The sequence below is a fragment of the Tenrec ecaudatus genome (assembly GCF_050624435.1).
Source record: "Tenrec ecaudatus isolate mTenEca1 chromosome 2 unlocalized genomic scaffold, mTenEca1.hap1 SUPER_2_unloc_1, whole genome shotgun sequence".
Lineage (NCBI taxonomy): Eukaryota > Metazoa > Chordata > Mammalia > Afrosoricida > Tenrecidae > Tenrec > Tenrec ecaudatus.
This window is the reverse complement of record NW_027457569.1, coordinates 1,260,504-1,278,982: the sequence shown is the minus strand read 5'-3', so window position 1 is coordinate 1,278,982 and position 18,479 is coordinate 1,260,504.

Genomic DNA, 18,479 nt, shown 5'->3' with positions numbered 1-18,479 from the left:
ATCCCTCTCTCGTTACCCACTGATCATCTCTGAGCCTCTTGCTCTCATATCCCTTGCACAGACCTCTACCATTAGATGGACAATTCGGTAACGTTTGAACACTTTTCTGATGCTGAGCCTGGGGAGCAACTAATAGCTGAGTAAATATTGATTGAAAGATGGTGAGTGGAAGAAAATAGCTTTGCCAGGTCCAGGTTGTGATGGAGATGAGAGTGTTACCAAATCCTGCTGTCCCCATGGTGGGTTTGCTGTATTGTGCCCAGTCCTGAAAGTCTGAGCCAGGGGTTTTAACGTGGCCCCTTTCAAAACATATAGGTGGAATTCTTGGACCATGAGCTGTCCATAAAGCTTTACCAAGGAGATGTCCGCCCTGGAGCGAAACAACCCAAGAACCTAGATCTTCGTGAAGGTGTTGGTAAGGGATGCAGCGGAAATCATAAACTTGACTGAAAGCAAAAGAAACTTTGCCTTCATGTGCCTGCAGCTGGACGAAGTGGTGCTGGAGCACACCCTCCTTTGCGATTCTTCTTGTTCTTTTTATGAGCTGCTCCCTGGCCTGTGTAGTCCCGTAAATCTGGAAACTCTTTGCTGGTGGGGGCAATTGTTATATCCTCCCCCCAGATCCAGATGTCTTGTCCATGGTCAGTGTGCAATCCTTGTTTGCCAGAGGAGTGGGGCATCTAAAGGCAGGCAGGGGTCACATACTTTTTTTCTACACTTTCTAGAAAGACCAGAGCTAAACATCTTGCAGCCCTTTTCATGTCCTCATTCTTTTCTGTTTTTATTTTCCATGAAAGAGGAGAAGAAAGGCGACAGCATCTACTGACAGCAAGTCAAATGCCATCGTGTGTGTTCAGAGGGCAGGCTGGTTCTCATTTGCCTAACTCATCAGTCCCATCGTGCCATGTCCATGTTAGATTGTTTAGGGAAACAGATGACATATGTTATGATGCTAAATAAGCTGAAACAGTGCCAGGATGGAGGCAGAAGGGTTTTATTTGTTTGTTTTTAAATGAAGCATGGCTTTCTAGTGACTTATTGTGGTGGGGAAGGGGGGCACCGAGAGCAACAAGACATGGCTGTGACAGTGGTCTGGGAATTGAGACAAATCATTGCTTCTGCAGCAGAGATGAGCTGCCTCTGACCTGTCAGTTACTTGAAGGGAGACTCTGCATTTGGTCAGACAAGTCTCAGTTGGAGATGGTACCAGCTTTCCTCCTGAGCCTCTGTGGTTCCCTTTGAACTACACAGGCCCGAATCGCTTTTAGCTGAGCAACAGCAAATGGCAACACAGACTTGCCATATTGCTCTTTTGCGTACACTCTTTAAAAATCATACTAAATATACATGCATCAAAACATTCGTCACTTCCACGCTCTACAAGATTATAATTAAGTGGCATTCTGCATGTTGTTCACATATCATCCTTACCCATTCCAAAATTATGTCATCACCCTTATGGAAGCTCAGTATCGTCTCAGGGATGGCACTTCCCCTCCAGGCCCTACTGGGTTAGGCTGGGTTGACTAGAGAAATAAATCCAAGGACACTCATATAGGTATAAGAAAGACTCCACCTCACTTATTTGTCCAATTGACATGGCATTATGTAACAACCATACTTACCTTCCTACCTATCCCTGGAAACAATTGGGAGATGTTTGTCTCTATTCATTTTCCTAGCCTAGATATTTTTTGTAAGTGGAATTAAGCAAAATGTGTCCTTTTTGAAGCTGATTTATTTCACTCAGCATAATGCTTATGAGGTTCATTCCTCTTGTAGCCTGTGTCAAGAGTTCATTTCTCTTTATGGCTGAGTAGTAGTCCATTGTATATACCGTAGGCAACATGTTTGACTTATCCATTCACCTATTGATGGGTATTTAGACCGTTGACACGTTTGCGAGATTGGGAATAATGTTGCAAGGGCCATCTGTGTATTTGTATCTATTTATGCGCTTGCTTTTAATTGCTTATATCCTTCATTTCCTTTTCTTTCCTTGTTAGACTCAGTATGATCCCCTTCTGCCCCTCCTCTAGCCTCACAACCTCTGTGTCTGATGTGCCAGGATCTCACCAGAAGCCTTAACACCAAGATTCTGAGCCCTGACTGACCATTCTGACCATCCAGGGAATTGAATATTCCGGAGCACACAGAAGATGAAGTTATCAAAACTCCTTAGGCATAACCGAACAACTGGAGGGAGTGCTTTATTGGGCTGGGGGGCTGGGGATTATAGTTGTGAAGGACACCAAGAACAATTGTCATTACCTAGACTGTAAAGACTATGTTCGACATCCATGCTGGTGAGTAGCAGCTGGATTTCAGAAGCTCACAAGTGGCCATCTAGGTGGCAAGTATTGTCACCCTCACTCTGGAGGAAAGAGTGGTGAGTGGACCACATGAACATTAGACTTCATGACTCTGAGCACAGAATAACTAGATGATCTCCAACTATCAATTCCAACTTCTTTGAAAGGGATCACATCCAAAGGTCCTAGATAGTGAAGCAAAATTCACAGTCATAAAAGAGACCAGGCTTATTGGCTGGATAGGGACTAACAGAACCTCTGAAACGATGGTCCTTATTCACTAAGTTTGAAAATGAACTCCTACCTGTGGTTCAATATTCAGCCAAATAATAGATTGGTCTATAATGGGAGCAATTACACAAGTGAGGCACGCAAACCTGAAAACAGCAAACCATTTGATCTCAAAAGGGCAGTATTAATCCAAGGCCCAAGTTCAGAAGGGTAGGAAGAGAGGAGGAAGGGAAACAGAAGACATAAGTAGGGAGTGGAACAAGTCATATTATATTGTGGAGATTGCAATAAGTGGCATAAAACACAATGGGTATGAATTGTTGAATAAAAAACTGATGATCTTGGTAAACCTTCACCTAATTCACAATAAAAACTTATGAGAGAGAAAAAAATCCAAGCACCTAGGCTGCATTCCAGGCCAATAAAATCGGACTCAGTGGAGATGGGACAAAGATGTCTTTTGGACAGCTCTCTGGCGATCCCAATGAGCACACAGGCTGATACCCACCATCTGGAAACTATGGGGTAGCTGCTTCTCCGGTAATGCCTCGGGGGAGCGCTTGGGTCCCTCAAAGAATGCGGGATGATGAAGGGGCAAAGGTCATCAAACCTCACCCACAGCTTTACACTGGGGGGCTGCTCTCTGAGGAATGTGGGAAGGGTCCACTTGCATGCTGTCTCTGTGCAGCAGATCCAACAGACTCAACACCTTTCCAAAGCTGGCAAGAAAGTCCGAGAGACTAGATGTGGGCACCACGCTGTGAGTTTCCCAGAAGGCACGAGACAGATCGAGAGCAGTCACAGGAACACAGACTCCTCCGGAAATGCCGCCATGCGCAGAACATGCATCTCTAATTTCATTTCACACTGACTCAAGCATTCAGTCCTTTTTACGAAAACCCAGCTTCTCATTACAGTAACCGGTTTAAAATGACAATCTTCTGTTGAGCAAGTCTAAGAAATGACCTTCCTTTATTTTACATGGTATAAAAATTCAGTTTCCTAGGCCGATGGGCTCAAGGGACAGGTGTTTTTATGTACTAGACATGGCTTTCAAAGTTCTTCAATTGCCTAAATTAATAACGACTTTTTTCCTTTGGCTTTTCTAAGGGACACATTAATTTCAATCTTTTTCTAAGGAAGTGAATCTCTAGCTATCTCATTTGGATAACTTTTTGCCTTCAGAGTAGAATTTGAAATAATCTGCAAGGTTACCCCTTCCCCACCCTGCCCCAGCAGCCCAGCCTCTTTCTTCCTTCCAGCCTCCAGCCAACGGGGTTTGGTTGGGAAAGGAGATGCAGAAGGGAGTCTCTGGATTTTTCTATCAAAAGGTTGGCCACAACCCCCAGTAGACCAAATGTAATTCATTATGGCGGGTTTTGGTTTTACTACATTAAGAGTTATCCTTAGGGAAATTACAAACAAACAGAAATAGGAAGACTTTATATTTTATTAACGGATGTACTGCTCAGTCTCATTATATTTTAAAAGACAAAGTATAAAAAAAAAATCTGGCTCCATTTAAAATGTCCTGACTAGCAGAACTTAAAATACACAAATCTTAACATGAAAGTCTAGATGAATAAATAAAATAAACAACGAAACAGCTTTCTCAGGAAAAGCCATAATAAAGAGCTCGACTATTTTTTGAGCTGTTTAAGATGCTCGTGTTAAAGGGAAAAGAGTATCATTGTTGACTTTGAAATGTAGAACCATTTGCTTAATTCAGTGATGCTAAAATGGGCAGTTTGGCTGAAGAAAGAAATTGGCTTGTAGCATTTGATGAGCAATTTCTTCTTTTGAATATAGAAATGACCAGGGATGCGGACACGCCTTTTATTCTTTTGAGGACCCTCTAACCAAGAAATCTTTTAAATGATCATTACACAGTGAATGCCTGGAGGCTCTGGAAACTATTTATTTTGACATTATTATAAGCTCAAAATGATTCACCAATGCAAAAGAAGAAGAGAAAAAGCAATTAAATACTAAGCTGTAAACACTGGAAGCTTTTCTGTGCTGAAAATAATTGGACAGAGTTTTTTTCTTTTTTTAAGTAATAGTGTCCAAAGAGATTCAATGATCTTATTGCTTATGGATTTGGAGCTTAACTATATTCCTTATTTTAAATTTGATATTAGAATAGCAAGATTATAGACCTTGATACAGTGTGACTTGGAGAAGTATCGTTTCATTAAATTATCAAGTTAAGGCTCAAGGAGCCTGGTGGAATGTGTGTGACCATGAGGCCAGCCAGTTGGAATCCGCTATGGCTCACAGAGAAAGATGCGGTTCTCAGCTCCTGTAAAGATTTAGAACTTCGGGAACCCACAGGCATAGTTCTACGTTGTCCTTTCAGGGGTCCTCAAACTTTTTAAACAGGAGGCCAGTTCATTGTCCCTCAAACCCGCTGGAGGGCCGGACTATAGTTTAAAAATAAAACTATGCACAAATGCCTATGCGCACTGCACATACCTAATTTGAAGTAAAAAAAAAAAAAGGGGGCAAAAACACCCGGCATGCTGAATAAATGTCCTCTGAGGGCCATGTGGTCCGCAGGCCATAGTTTGAGGACCCCCTAGATTGATATAAGTCAGAATCGACTTGATAGTGTTAGGTTTCTGGGGTGGTTGACCTCAGTTCTTGCTTAGCAACGCTGAAAGAATTCATATGGCAGAAGCACTTTTGTAAATCCAAGTGAATGTTATGAAAGAAAGTTTCAGGTATCGCAGTCCCCAAAAGTCCCCACTATCTCCGGAAAGCACGCCGGGCTGCATGGCAGGGGTGGGGAAAGTTTGCAGCTGAATATGGCGGTTTCATGGGAGGAATACCTGAGCAGGAGTGCAGAACCAGCTGAGGAGCCACGGCAGGAACCCCCAAGGGCCTCACCCTCCACTTGCAGAGCACGTGAACAAGGGAGGGCGACAAGGAGCCCAGGCCTACTTCTATCACCTCCCAACACCACTGGAGGGCATTGGTCGATCGTACTGGTTGATTTTGGTGCACTTTTGTGAAGTCCTATTCTGTATGACCAGGTGGACCTTCCACCTGGGTCTACATGACTTGGGTCAGAGCATGCTCAGTTCTGAATTTTGCCATAGGTATCTAATGAGTGTGCCTGATTTATTTCCAACCCCTTTGTTGTGGCCCGGACAGCTCATTTTCGTTTAGTGCTGGCATTTGGGAAGACAAGCCCTAATCTAGCAACCTGTCAATAGCAGTAAGTGAATGGAATTAAAACTCAACTCATAGCCATAAATTCAATTCGGACTCATAGCGACCCGAGAGGACAGGGCAGAATTGCCCCCTGAGGATTTCTGGGGCTGGAATTCTTTACAGGAATAGAAGTCTCTTTTTTCTCCCTCCCAGTGGCTCCAAAGGACTGACCTTGCAAGGAGATGTCCAGCGGGTGCCTGCAGGCTCCTTCATTGAAAATCTCTGCTAGTTTATGAAGCGGGAGGGAAATTTTGAGGAGGCCGTCTGCGGCAGAGTTAACTCCCCATTAAAGCCAATGAGCTTTTCCACATCTCTCAAAAAACAAACAAAAAAACCTAAAGTGACTACTTCAGATTAATATGCTGTAGGTAGAACCACCTCCCACTCAGCAAACCAAACCAATCAACCAACCAACCAAACAAACAAAAACACCCCAAATCCTGTTGCCTTCAAGTCAGTTCTGACTCATGCTCACCCCTTGTGGTACAGAGTACAATTGTTGCATGAGGTTGTCTAGGCTGTACCCTTTATGAAAGCAGATGACCCCTTCCTTTTGTGGTACAGCTAGGTGGGTTTGAACTGATAACCTTTATATAAGCAGCCCTATCCAGCGATCTATGTCAACTAAAGTGTCAAAGCATGTAAAGACTGATCCACAACCCCCACTTCTCTCTTCCTCTTCTGTGATGACCTGGAATCCACCTTTTGATCTGGTGGCACCATATTTGTGAAGCAGCCCGAATCACTGACGGACGGTGTGCAGGACAAACACCCTGTAGAATTGCCCTTCCAGCGTCAGAATTTGCATGAACAAGAAATAAACTTCTAGATTTTAAGCCACTGAGGTTTCAGGGGTAGCTTCTTTCTGCAGAACAGACTAGGCTATCCTGCCTGATCATCTCTTCACAGGGTTTTTGTGGAGAGCTACCGGAGCAGCTCGATCCAGGGGAGCTGCCAAAGCAGATACCTACACTTTATCTGGGATTGTAGGTTGTAGTACCAAAGTTTTTATTTGCCCGGGAGGCACTGAGTAAATTTTTTTTCTTCTGAAAACAGGACAATATGTAAGTAAGTTTGGAGACATATGTAGCTGGAGCTGAAAGTCCTCTTACCTTGCAGTTTTCTTTGGTAGAGATAGACTTGTTCTTAATGAAACCCATGACAGTCAGTGTCACAAATGACTTCTGAGGAGAGGCCAAACAGCTAAGTCAAGGCCAGCCTACCGTTCTCTTAAATGCTGTCTCATGCTCTCATCTGCTCTGACGTGTTTGCTCAGGGGCATGTGGCAGCCACTGGGCGGGCCTTACCATTGGCACTGAAAATCATTGTAGGGGATATTAGAGGATTTACATCAAGAAGACCTGACTTCCTGGCCATTGCTCGGGGGCCACAGTTCCCAAGACAATCAGTGTCAAGGGCAAAACAAAATAAAACATGACGAGGCCTCTGGGGCTGGGTTGAGCTGGATATGTAACCAAAGCCCCCTTCTACCAGGATCTTCCCAAGAGGAGATTGCTCTTTTCCATAGCTAAACAATTTTGTTTAACACACGTTCTGCTGGGGAACCTTCTGGGAAGCAGAAGAAAATAAATCTGCCTTCCTTTGAATTAAGCTGGGTTGGGTCCAAACCCTGTGTAGTGTGTATTCTTATCATAACATCTAAAGGAGTCTCATTTCACCATTCTTAGCTATTAACAAAAAAGTTCCAGGCACAATAATTCAATTTAAAATTACACACCAGGAGTAGTTCATATTTAATACACTTTATACAGGTATTACAGGTACAAGGGACGTACTTGTTAACTGCCAGGTTGCTGGCTTGAACCAACCAGCTACTCCACAGGAGGTACTGTGTTTCTGTGAAGATTTTCAGCTTGGAAGCCCACTGGGAGAGCTCTCCTCTGGCTTGAGTCTGAAGGTGCTTGACAGCAGTAGCCTTTTGTTTTTATAGAGGTATAAAGCTTTCTTTCTTTCTTTTTTTTTCTCGGTATAAAGCTTTTTAGAACAACAAAAACAATTCCTTTTGGAAGTAAGCCAGAGATAAAACCACAAGTTACATGCTTTACTTTTTTTCTGTCCTGCTGCTGGCAGCCACCCTTTCATCGATTGTGCACACCAGCATGGTGGTGAAGTGGTGAATTCTGCGCTCTCACTCCCCTGGCTACACACTCGGTCTCCTCACTCATCGTGTGGCTTCACCCAACGCACGGAGCCTCCTGCAGGCTCCTCACCCTGTGTGTGTAAAAGTGCGAAGGAGACAGACTTCCTCAGAGCTGTGCTTTAGAGAGAATCCTCCTCACATACTCAGCACCGCCTTGAATAGGGCAGCACTGCATACATGACATCTACTTGATGATTGTTGATGGTGTGGTGGTGTGTTTGTACGGATAAAAAAAGAGCCCTGAATGGTTATGTAACAAGTAAGGGAATAAATAGATCTTCCTTCATCCACCTTCATCTTTCATTGTTCTATCACTCTCTGATTGCAATATTAGAGGCTAAAATGGGCAGAATTCCCACCTCTGAACAAAGTTTGTGCACATGGGTGTGCATGCTTGTGTGTCCATGTGAGTGTGCCTGTACAATGTGTGTGCACGTGTGTGTGCACATGTGCACTGGAGCCTGGCAGCAGCAGGGGAGGCGCCTGTCTCTGTTCAGCAGTATCTGACGGCTGCTGCAGGTGTAATGAGAAGTGATTGGTGATCTGTTCAGGGAGCTCCTGGGGTGGACTCAGGGAAGGAGCAGCAAAGAAGACATACTCATCTCCCCCATATGTAGATGAGGTGATGGAGGTGGGCGGTAGAGGAGCAGCTCCTTAGTAATGAGATCACAGGGGAAAGGCCTTGGATGAGGTGCCAGACATCCCTGCTTTCCCAGAGAGGGTGGGGACTGGGAACGAGGCTGCATCCTGCCTAATCAGTTACAGTTGCTCTGTCGCTCTGGGGAGGGAGGCAGATGAGGCAGGGAGCTTCCGGAATCTCTCATCTCCAGTCCTTCTAGGTGGATGTGGGAGCGTGTGAGGACGGCCACACTGGAGGGTCAGGGTTGATCGCCTTGCAGTGTGGAGCCCGGCCTGGACCTGCGTTGTGCAGGGTGACCAAGGAGCTCTGAGGGCAGGGTTCTGGGTGGGGGCTTTGTCTACTAAGACCCACAGCCGCGCCCTGTGTCGCAATGTTGGCATGCAATGTGCAAAGACTTGAGACAATGTGAAATGGACCATCCACTTCACTTGGAAAGACAGGAGGGCTGAAAATCAGATTGGGAGATCTGATCTCGTTTGCTGCACAGTTGTGAGAGGAGATATTCCTGGCTTCTCTCATGTTGGGAACCGGGCATAATCAGCCTGACAAAACCAAGGCCATATTGCCTGCCCAGCAGGGCTAAAGCCACGTCACCTCAACCTTATCTTACCCTGACACACACCACATGGCCCACCCTTGTCTGCTCCAGCACCGGACATTCCAACTGCAGACTTGCGGCCGCCTGCCCTGTGTGCTCTACACCCCCGCCCTTCCTTTTTTTTAATCTCCCCTTTGAACTCCCTTGTTTGCCTCACCCTTTATAGAGAGGCTTGTGTAGCAATAAACTCAGACCTTGACAAGAATCTGCTTGGTCTCGCTCCTCTCTCTCGCCCGTTTCTCTTTCAGGCTGGGTCCTCCTTGGAACCCCTCGAATAACTGAGTCCCGCGGGTTGGGGCACTCTCACACATGAAACTATATTCCTCCTCAGGCATCAAGGAGGTGATACGAATGCTTTGATAGCCTAGTATCTGTCAGCTGGGAGGCACAACATAGTGAGAGCCCTTATTAATCACTTGGAGAATAGCTGAGGGGTGGGAGAAGCCAGGCATGAGGCTTTCCAGGGCTGCTCAGCCTGCACAGGAGTCCTTTCCTGGGTTGGACAGAGGTGCTGCCATCTGAAAGCTCAGATAGAGCAGTTGGAAAATTAACTGACCTGGTACAAGATCTATTTACATATATCAAAAGATCCTGGGTAATAACATCTCATGTTTGTGCAGCATGCCACATTTGTCAAAGGGCTTTCTCATTTACTGTCTTACTTGGTCCTCAAACTAAGAGGCCTTTGGGCAGCTATTGCTGTTTAATTTTGGGCGTGGTAACAGCTTTGGGTATAGTACTGGGCTTGGAATCAGGCTGTGCAACCCACAGCAGGTCACTTAGCTGCTCTGGATTGGCTTTCTTCCTCTACGAAGGTCAGCGCTTGGACTAGACCATTTTCCCAGTGGCAGCTCTGCTGACATTTTAGCCAACATCGTTCTTGTGGGGCTGTGTTGTTCCCTGCACCAGGATGCTAAGCGAGCATCCCTGGTCTCAGCCCACTAGATGGCAGTGGGACTCCCTTCTTCAGAATGTCTCCAGGCATGGCCAAATGTCCCCAGCAGAGTATGCTGCTGGGCTGGCGCACGGCAGGATGATGCACTCAATGAGTTGGATTTTAAGTTTTCAGGTACTTTACATGTCTGCACAGGGAGACTACATCAACAATTACCCAGCAGTCAATGGGTCATCACTGACCCTCTCTATAATTCCAACTGAGATCATGAAGCACCGACTGAGTTTCTGAGCTTAGCACCCTGCATGGCACAAGTTGTTTAGCACTCAGCTACAAACTAAAAGGTTGGCAGTTCAAACCTATCCAGAGGCCTCTTAAACAAAATCCTGGTGGTCTGCTTCAGAAGAGTTGGAGCCATGAGCACCCCATGGAGTGAAGAGATATAAACATGAATGTGGATGGGACTCTAGGTATAGCTACAACCGGGAACCATGGAATCAACTACATCATGGAATCAACTTCAACTCCTGGCCTCCTTGTGTGTCCAAGAAGAACTGTGCTCCCCAGGGTCTGGAAAGGCTGCTTGGTCTGAAGTAGATTTGCAGGCCCTTCTTTCTAGGTGCCGCTGGGTGGCCTCAACCTTCCAAGCATGCTATTAAAAGCCAATCCGTCACCTGTGTGCATCACTGAAGACACACAGACACAGGGAGCAATGCCCTGGCTGGGGCACTGGAACAGCGCTGGCATGCAGTGAGTGCTGCCCAGTTAGCGAACAGGTCTTCCCTTGGTACTTTCTCAGGTCTGTGTGAAGCTTTCTAAGCATCCAGAGTTCTCGGCCTGATTCTGCTGCCAACTTGCAGTGTGGCTTCGAGCTAGTCTCTTGCCCTCTCTGGGCTTGATAACAAAAGCAGGGCAGGCCAGCCACAAATATCGTGTGGCTAGCAGGGGAAAGCAGTTGAGGACACAATTGCAGATGGAGTTCATCCTTTGGACTCATCGCCCCTCCTCCCTAACACCCCCCCCCCCACTCCACACACACACCTTTTCAACTGCACCAGATGGGTTTTAACTTTCCGGCACCAGAAAAGCAGACCTTGAGTTTTTTCCTTTATGGAATGTAGGCCATCCCTGCTTATGTGTCACATTCAGTCCTCGTTCTTCTCCCTACTCTTGTCCCTCCTCCAGTCATCAACAAGTGACTGCAGGGCGGTTTCCCAGCAGGGCTGTGCTCAAAGATTCATAATGCTGGGTTTTCCTTTAGTTCTCCACAGTCTTGGGCTTGGAACAATCCAGGCATTACCTTATCAAATGCTCATTTTAGGGGGGAAGACGGGGGCACTGGAAACACCACATGGGGCTCAATCCTTTTCTGCACGTGTCTGAGGGGTTTCCAGGAGTTCGAATTTCAACTTAAGTGATTTATTTTTTGTTGTTTAATCGCGTGCCTGTCATCTGCTGGACATTTCTTCTACAGTGTTTTGTTGTTGTTGTTAACCCCATTTCTAAGATCAGAGATAGAAGGGTCAGGCACAATAGGCAGTTAAATTGACTCAATCTGGGGTGTGAACCTGCTTCTGTCTGGTTCCTCATAGCCCTCAGTCATTTTAATGCAGGTGTTGTGAAGGGTGTGGGTTCAGCAGCCACACACTGCCTCATCTCGCCTCCTCGTTGATAGGCTGTGTACCCTTATGTGAGTTGTTTAATCTCCTACCAAGCTTGTGAGAGCACTACTTTTATTAGCTTCATTTTACCGAGACTGTGAGAGGTCAGGGGAGCGAAGGCTTACATATTGCCAGGCATATAATATGCTAATTATAGTCAAGATATATAACTAAGCATTTCTCTGTTCTTGGTTCTGTCAGTACCTGGTGTGGCCACAAAGGAGAAACCTGGTTTCCTGCTATTTTGAGCATCTAGTGTGAATGGCAGGAGATAAGTCACAAGCTAATGAACCCTTGTGGTGTAGTGGTTAAGCACCCTGGGCCCGGCTATCAAAAGATATAGTGTCCAGGGTCTTAAAGACTGGAAGATAAACAAGGGGCCATCTAGCTAAGAAACAATAAAGCCCACATGGAAGAAGCCACCAGCCTATCTCGACATGATCGCTGAAGACAAAGCGGGTGCATAAGCAAATGCGGGCATGTTTTCCTGATGTGCACTCACCCTTTACATAAAACTCTCTCTTATACATACGCGTTTCTGTGGATTTGTTTCGCTAAGGCACCCAGACTAACATAAGCAGCATGGAACGCATTTAAGAAGCCTAGACAAGGGCAGGGCAGGATATTTGGAGGGACTGGATCCAGAATTAGAGAGGAAGGGGTCCTGGAGGTGAAACGGGCTGCTAGCTCCCTGTCCCAAGGGGGACAATGAGACTGCTGGCTCCCATGAAGATTTACAGTCTTGAAAACTCCATATAGGGTCACTGTGGTTGGAATCCACTGGACGGCAGTGGCCTTTTGGGATTGAAGGTGGAAGCCACCAAAGAGCCTGCGGGGAGTGTGTGAACTTCTGGAATACAGCGAACAACCTCTGCACATCTGCTTTTCGTGCTGCCCAAGTCATGCATTGACATTTGTCCAAAAGTGAACCATCACAGCTGCTCTCTCAGGAAGCTGGGGGCTGAGCCCGCTGGTTCCACTCTGTCAGCATTTCTGGTCCGGGTACCTGCCCTCTGCCCCGGCACAGGCAATGGGCTTTTGGAAGCAGTGCTCCCTGGGTAGTGGGTGTGATTTGGCTCCTCTGGCCTAACATGATGAATGCTGAGAGGGGGTGGATACTAGGGGGTTAAGCTCCCTGACCTTTCCCTAGCCCAGGGGAAAACTTACTATTTAAAGTAAGTTTTAGACAGAATCTTTAGAAAGATAAATTGTTTACTTAATGTACACAATTACTCCCCAACACATCTGTTTTGTGTCTGCTCAACTCAACCTCATAGGCTATGGATGACCTTGAGCAAGTTTTTAAAGTCACAATGGGTTTCTACCAGGATTGAGAGTTCAGCTCTCTCAACTCTCCAACTGGTTATTAGCACCATAGTCTCATTTCTATTTATGGATTTACTTTGTTTGAGGGAAAAAAGACTCCCAATTCAACTTTATTTTATTAGGAACTCCTTTGCTATGATTTACACAAGAAAAAGACACAAACCGCTGTTCTGGATGAAGGAGAGCATCCGCATGAGGCCACAATGGTGTCGGAAGGACCCACAGCCACAGTTACTTAAATAAAATGACACTCATTCTGTCCTGCTGACTCTGACTCATAGTGACTCTGTGTAGGGATCCTGAAGTTGCTACCTTTACAGGAAGCAATAACCTCATCTTTCTCCTGTGGAATGACTAGTGGCTTCGAACCAGCGATCTTGCTGTTAATAGTCCAACACTATCCAGCATCACCACCTGAGCTCCTGAAAGCTTAAATGAGACATGGAAAACAAACACCTTTGTCACAAAACTGTCCCTGAAGACGGATCAATTCATGGAGTTGCGGGAGGGCCTGTGAGAGCATGAGCGGGACCTTCATTGGGATGTGCACACGACCGTATATCGCTGAGTCTGGCCCGGGGAGTGGACGCAAGCTTTCCACTGCCGGGCAGCAGTAGGAAAGAACTCAATGGTGGCTGAATGTGTGGCCCCTCAAAATGGATTTAGGGTCTCCACATAGACTCTCACTGTGAGCCACAGCCTATTGCTCAAAATTTAAGCTTAAATATGACTTAAATGCCTAACATTCTGTTTCCTTAAACTAGAGTACTGCCAGGATCAACTAGAGGCCTGGATGACCTATCAGGTCTGAACAACGATCTCAAATCACTTCACATGATCCATTCCACCAGTCATGTCACCAGTCACACCTCCTCACTTACCCATTCCAGAGACTGTGCCTGTATAACCTATCGACTAACACATTCCCACATGTTGTGATTATGAAACCAACCATCATGCTGGAATAAGGACCAATCACGATGTAAGGGGCAGGGTCAATGGGAAAGCAAGATAGGGGCTGAGGGGAGCCAAGAGGGTCCCGTCACTCAATCCCTAAACCTGATCTAATGTCACTAGACTGGGGTCTTCCTCACATCTCAAGGGCACCCGATTCATGATTGAAGTGAATTGTGCTTATTCAATCTTTGTTCTGCTTACCGTCCTGCTATGCTGCCTCCTCTTCTTGCTTTATGTGTGTGGCTCCCTCTGTTGTGGTGACAAATGGCTTGAGAGGGATTTGACATAGGGAGAAAGCCCACCCACATCAACTGTCACCAGAAGCAGACACTGAGTTCATTTCTCTCACCTCACAGAACTATGCACATCAGACACTGGTAGAGCTGCCCGGAAGGGGAACCCTTAGTGCAGTGGTTCTCACCCTGTGGGTTGCGACCCCTTTGGGAGTCATATGACCCTTTCACAGGGCTCGTCCAATTCATAACTGTAGCAAAATTACAGTGATGAAGTAGCAAGAAAATCATTTAATGGTCGGGGGGGTCATCACAACAAAAGGACCTGTATTAGGAAGGTTGAGAACCACTGCCTGAGTGTGCTTAGGACTTTGCTGCCCTCAGGGTCACCAGACATTCCTGAAGGCAGAGTCACTGCAGGAAGCCCTTCTGGGAAATGCCCTGAAGCCAGGTCTCAACCAACTCCATCCACCCTCACCCTCCTAGATCCTAATCATAGGCTGCATGGAAATGCTCCCTGCCACTTCAAAGACTGTAAGTCCATGGGAGCAGAAAGCCTTCTCTTTCTCCCTTGGAGTGGTGGCTGGTGAGTTCAAACTGCTCACCTTCTGGGTAACATAACCCACAGACCAGCTCCCCCTGAGCTCAGTTAGGTTTGCCACACAGCACACATTGTTGGGAACCTTCTGAAGTAGCTGTGCCATGTGCAGGTTGGGGGATTTCGCACAAGATGCAGAATTCCACCCTCTCTTGGAAAAAATAATTTTTGCAATAGCCTTGTATTCTCTTCTGGATCTGAGTAGCAGCTACTCTCATGCAGTCCTAGCACATACATGCTAGGTCTTACGCCGAGTCTGCTCCATGCTTTCCTGTGTCCTATGTGGCGCTGTAGGCACCCAAGGCATGGACTCTGCAGCCTGGGTTCAAATCTCTCCTTTCCACTTCCTCACTGTGTGGTCATAGGCTCATGGCTTTATCATCCTGTGCCACTGATTTTTCATCTGTAAAATGAGGCAAGAATTGAGTCCACACATAGGCTTCTTAAGTGATATAATTGAATTATTATATACAAAAAGCTTAGAACATTGCTCGGCATCTTGCAAATACTGTTAGGTAGCTTAGCATAGGGAGTGGGTCATCCATTACATATGCTCAGGTTCAAACTTCCGGCCAGGAAGGGGTGGTACACCTAGGTGGGTGTTACACCTGGATTGGCCCATCTGAGCCAGGTGAATTCAATCCAGCCAATGGGGTTGACCAGGACCATCAACCATGACTCCCTGTGGAGGAATTGAAAAGGCAGGATCTTGACCTCTCCGATGTCTCCCTTCACCCACTTTTCTGTTGTCCGTCCCCCAGGGAGGAGGTCACATGTAGATACTTGTAATCGGTTTCCTCTTTCCAATCCACCCTCCCTCTACCCTCCCAATATCACCACTCACAAATTATCAAGGTTTCTTGAGGGATGGGGGAGGAAGGGGTAAAAATGAGGACTTGATTGATGCCAGGGGCTTAAGTGGAGGCAAATGTTTTGAGAATAATGAGGGCAGTGAGTGTACAATGTGCTTTACACAATTGATGTATGTATGGATTGTGATAAGAATTGTATGAGCCCCTAATAAAACGATTTAAGAAAAGAAAGAAAAGGCAGGATCCTGGAGCCCACGTAGTGACTTTCTCTCCAGCAGCTTCTAGGCAAGCTGTGCAGGGGTGAGGGGCCCTGAGGTGCCTGTGTAAACCTGAAACTTCTTCTCTCAAAAAACTCACTTGGATCACAATCCAGGCTGCGGAGTGAATTCTTTCTCACGCGAAGCCAAGGACTGAGGTATATTTCTCCCACGAGAGATCTAACAATAGTATCTCTTATTATATCATTAGGAGCCCTGGTGGTGTAGTGGACTATGCATTAACCTGCTAATCGCAAGGTCAGGGGTTTGAACTGACTAGCCCGTCCGTGGGAGAAATATGAGGTTGTCTATTTCTGTAAGGCAATGGTTCTCAACCTTCTGAATGCCGCCACCCTTTAATACAGTTCATGTTGTGGTCACCTGCAACCATAAAATTATTTTCATTGCTACTTTATAACTGTAATTTTGCTATCGTTATGAATTGGATGACCCCTGTTAAAGGGTTATTTGATCCCCAAAGGGGTCGCGACCCACAGGTTGCGACCCCTGCTGTAAGGATTTAAAGTCTCAAAACCCCAAAGGGGCAGATCTTTGTCCTATTGGGAGTCAATAAAATGGTAGTTAGGTTTTTTTCTGCATCAGTATCAGATTCTGGTGGCAATCTCAGTCATCCTGCATTGTGGTCTGGTTTGAACTCCGGAAATGACTGCCCTGGTTTGAGGTGAGGGCCACAGTGCTTCAGTGGTAGACCTCTCATCGTCTTTCACCGGGAAGACCCGGGTTTGATTTGCAGCCAATGTGCCCCAGACTGTCAGTGAAGGTTTGTGTGTTGCTACGACACTGAGGCTTCAGTGGTGTTTCCGGACTGAAACAGAATAATGAAGAAAGACCTGATCATCCCCTTCCACACATTGACCTATGGCCCACCACTGTTGGCTTCCTCTCCCAGTCCTGGTGGTAGCACAGATTGGCACAGTTTGCTCCACTGCCCATGAGGTGCCCATTAGAGGCTGAGTCGACAACCACAGTCAAGATCAACAGCTTAAACTCCATTCTGGGTCTATGGAAACAAGAACAACCTTCTGAAATGAGGTCACATTGCTATTTAGGACTGGGAGGATGCCTTTGTGATATGGATTGCACTCTGGATCCCGAGGGGGACTTTTAAACACAGCCACATAGCAGCTCCGGAAATTGTCATAGTGAGAAGGCAGGTTAAAAAAAAAAAAAAAAAAAAAAAAGCTTTTACTGGCTTGCTCAAAGGAGGCTGCGGGTAGATTGTGGGGTGGAAAACTCCTCTGGAAATGAAAAGTTTTTTTCCTTACATATGCATCATTTCTTCTGGTCCTGAAAGAAAACACAAAGCAGACGAGAGAAGGAAATGGAGACTAGCAGTCATCTTGTTGGTATTCCCACAGCACCCCCTCCTTAAGCACTTGCTGCCATCTCATCCAACTCCACTCAGTGTATTTCCACCCGGCAATGATGCAGAAATGTCTGCGTACTCCAGTTTGATTGTAGTCGGGCAACGTTTATGGCTTTGACATTCAACTGAGCATGGCAGGACGTCTAGAAACAATTATAACCAGCACCTGCTCTGTCTGTGCTGTGGGCAGGCAGTGACGGATTCCCAGCCTCTGGAACACTAGTGTTCCCTCCCAGCTCAGGATAATGACGGTGACACTCGGCCCCCTTGTTGTCTGGGGAGCTCAAGGAGCTGTCCTCTGAAACCTCAACTTATGGGCATTTCTTTAAGTGAAGACATCAAATTAGTGACTGGAAAGGAAGGCGTAGGAGATGATTATTGGCCACAAGACAAGCCTCAACCGCCTCCAGAGAGCATGTCTCCTAAGTACCAAGTCGGCGGTGACAGCTAGGGGGCCCTGGGTCACCGGGTGGTGTTGAGCGGGGACTCTGGGGCCCCAGCGTGGGACGCTGGCGGGTGCAAGTTCAAGAGGGTCAGGGGCTGATGCCTCCCCATGCCCCTGCACTCCCCCAGCAAGGGCGCTCTGGGGTGCTGGGTCCTTGAGGCCCCGGTTGGCGGGGCCGCCCACGGTCAAGGCTTCGGGCACAAGTGCGGTGCGCTGAGGCCTGCGCCGTGCGGGGGTCTGGGCTCAAGCAGGTGGTCGCGGCGGCTCCGCGGGCGGGCGGGCGCCCAGCAGGACGACCGACGACCCCCGGCGCGTCGCCGGCACCCAGCGCCAGGGCGTAGAGGCGGGCGGGGGGCCTGCGCTCCGCTGCCGCCAGGGCCCCCTCCTTCCGCGCCCCCCCCCGCGCCAGGTGAGCCCGGCCTGGGCCTCGGCGGGTGGTGGGGCTGCCCTCTCGCCGCCCTCCAGCGCCCCTCTCGCCGCCCTCAAGGGGCCGGGCCGCGCCGAGCCGGGCGGCCTCCGGCCGGGGCTGGGGGTTGGGAGGGGCGGGGGTCACGAGCGGGTCGCTCGTTTGGCCGCAGGCGGGGGGCGTGGCCGGGCGGCCGCGCGCTAGGCCGGGCCAGCGGCCGCCACGCCCTCGGGCTCAGACTCCGACTCTGGCTCGGCTCGCCCTGGCGGCGGTGGCGCCGTGAGGAGGAGTCCGCGCTCCTCTGTGGCGGCGGCGGCCGGCTCCAGGCCGGGTTTTGGCGCCGC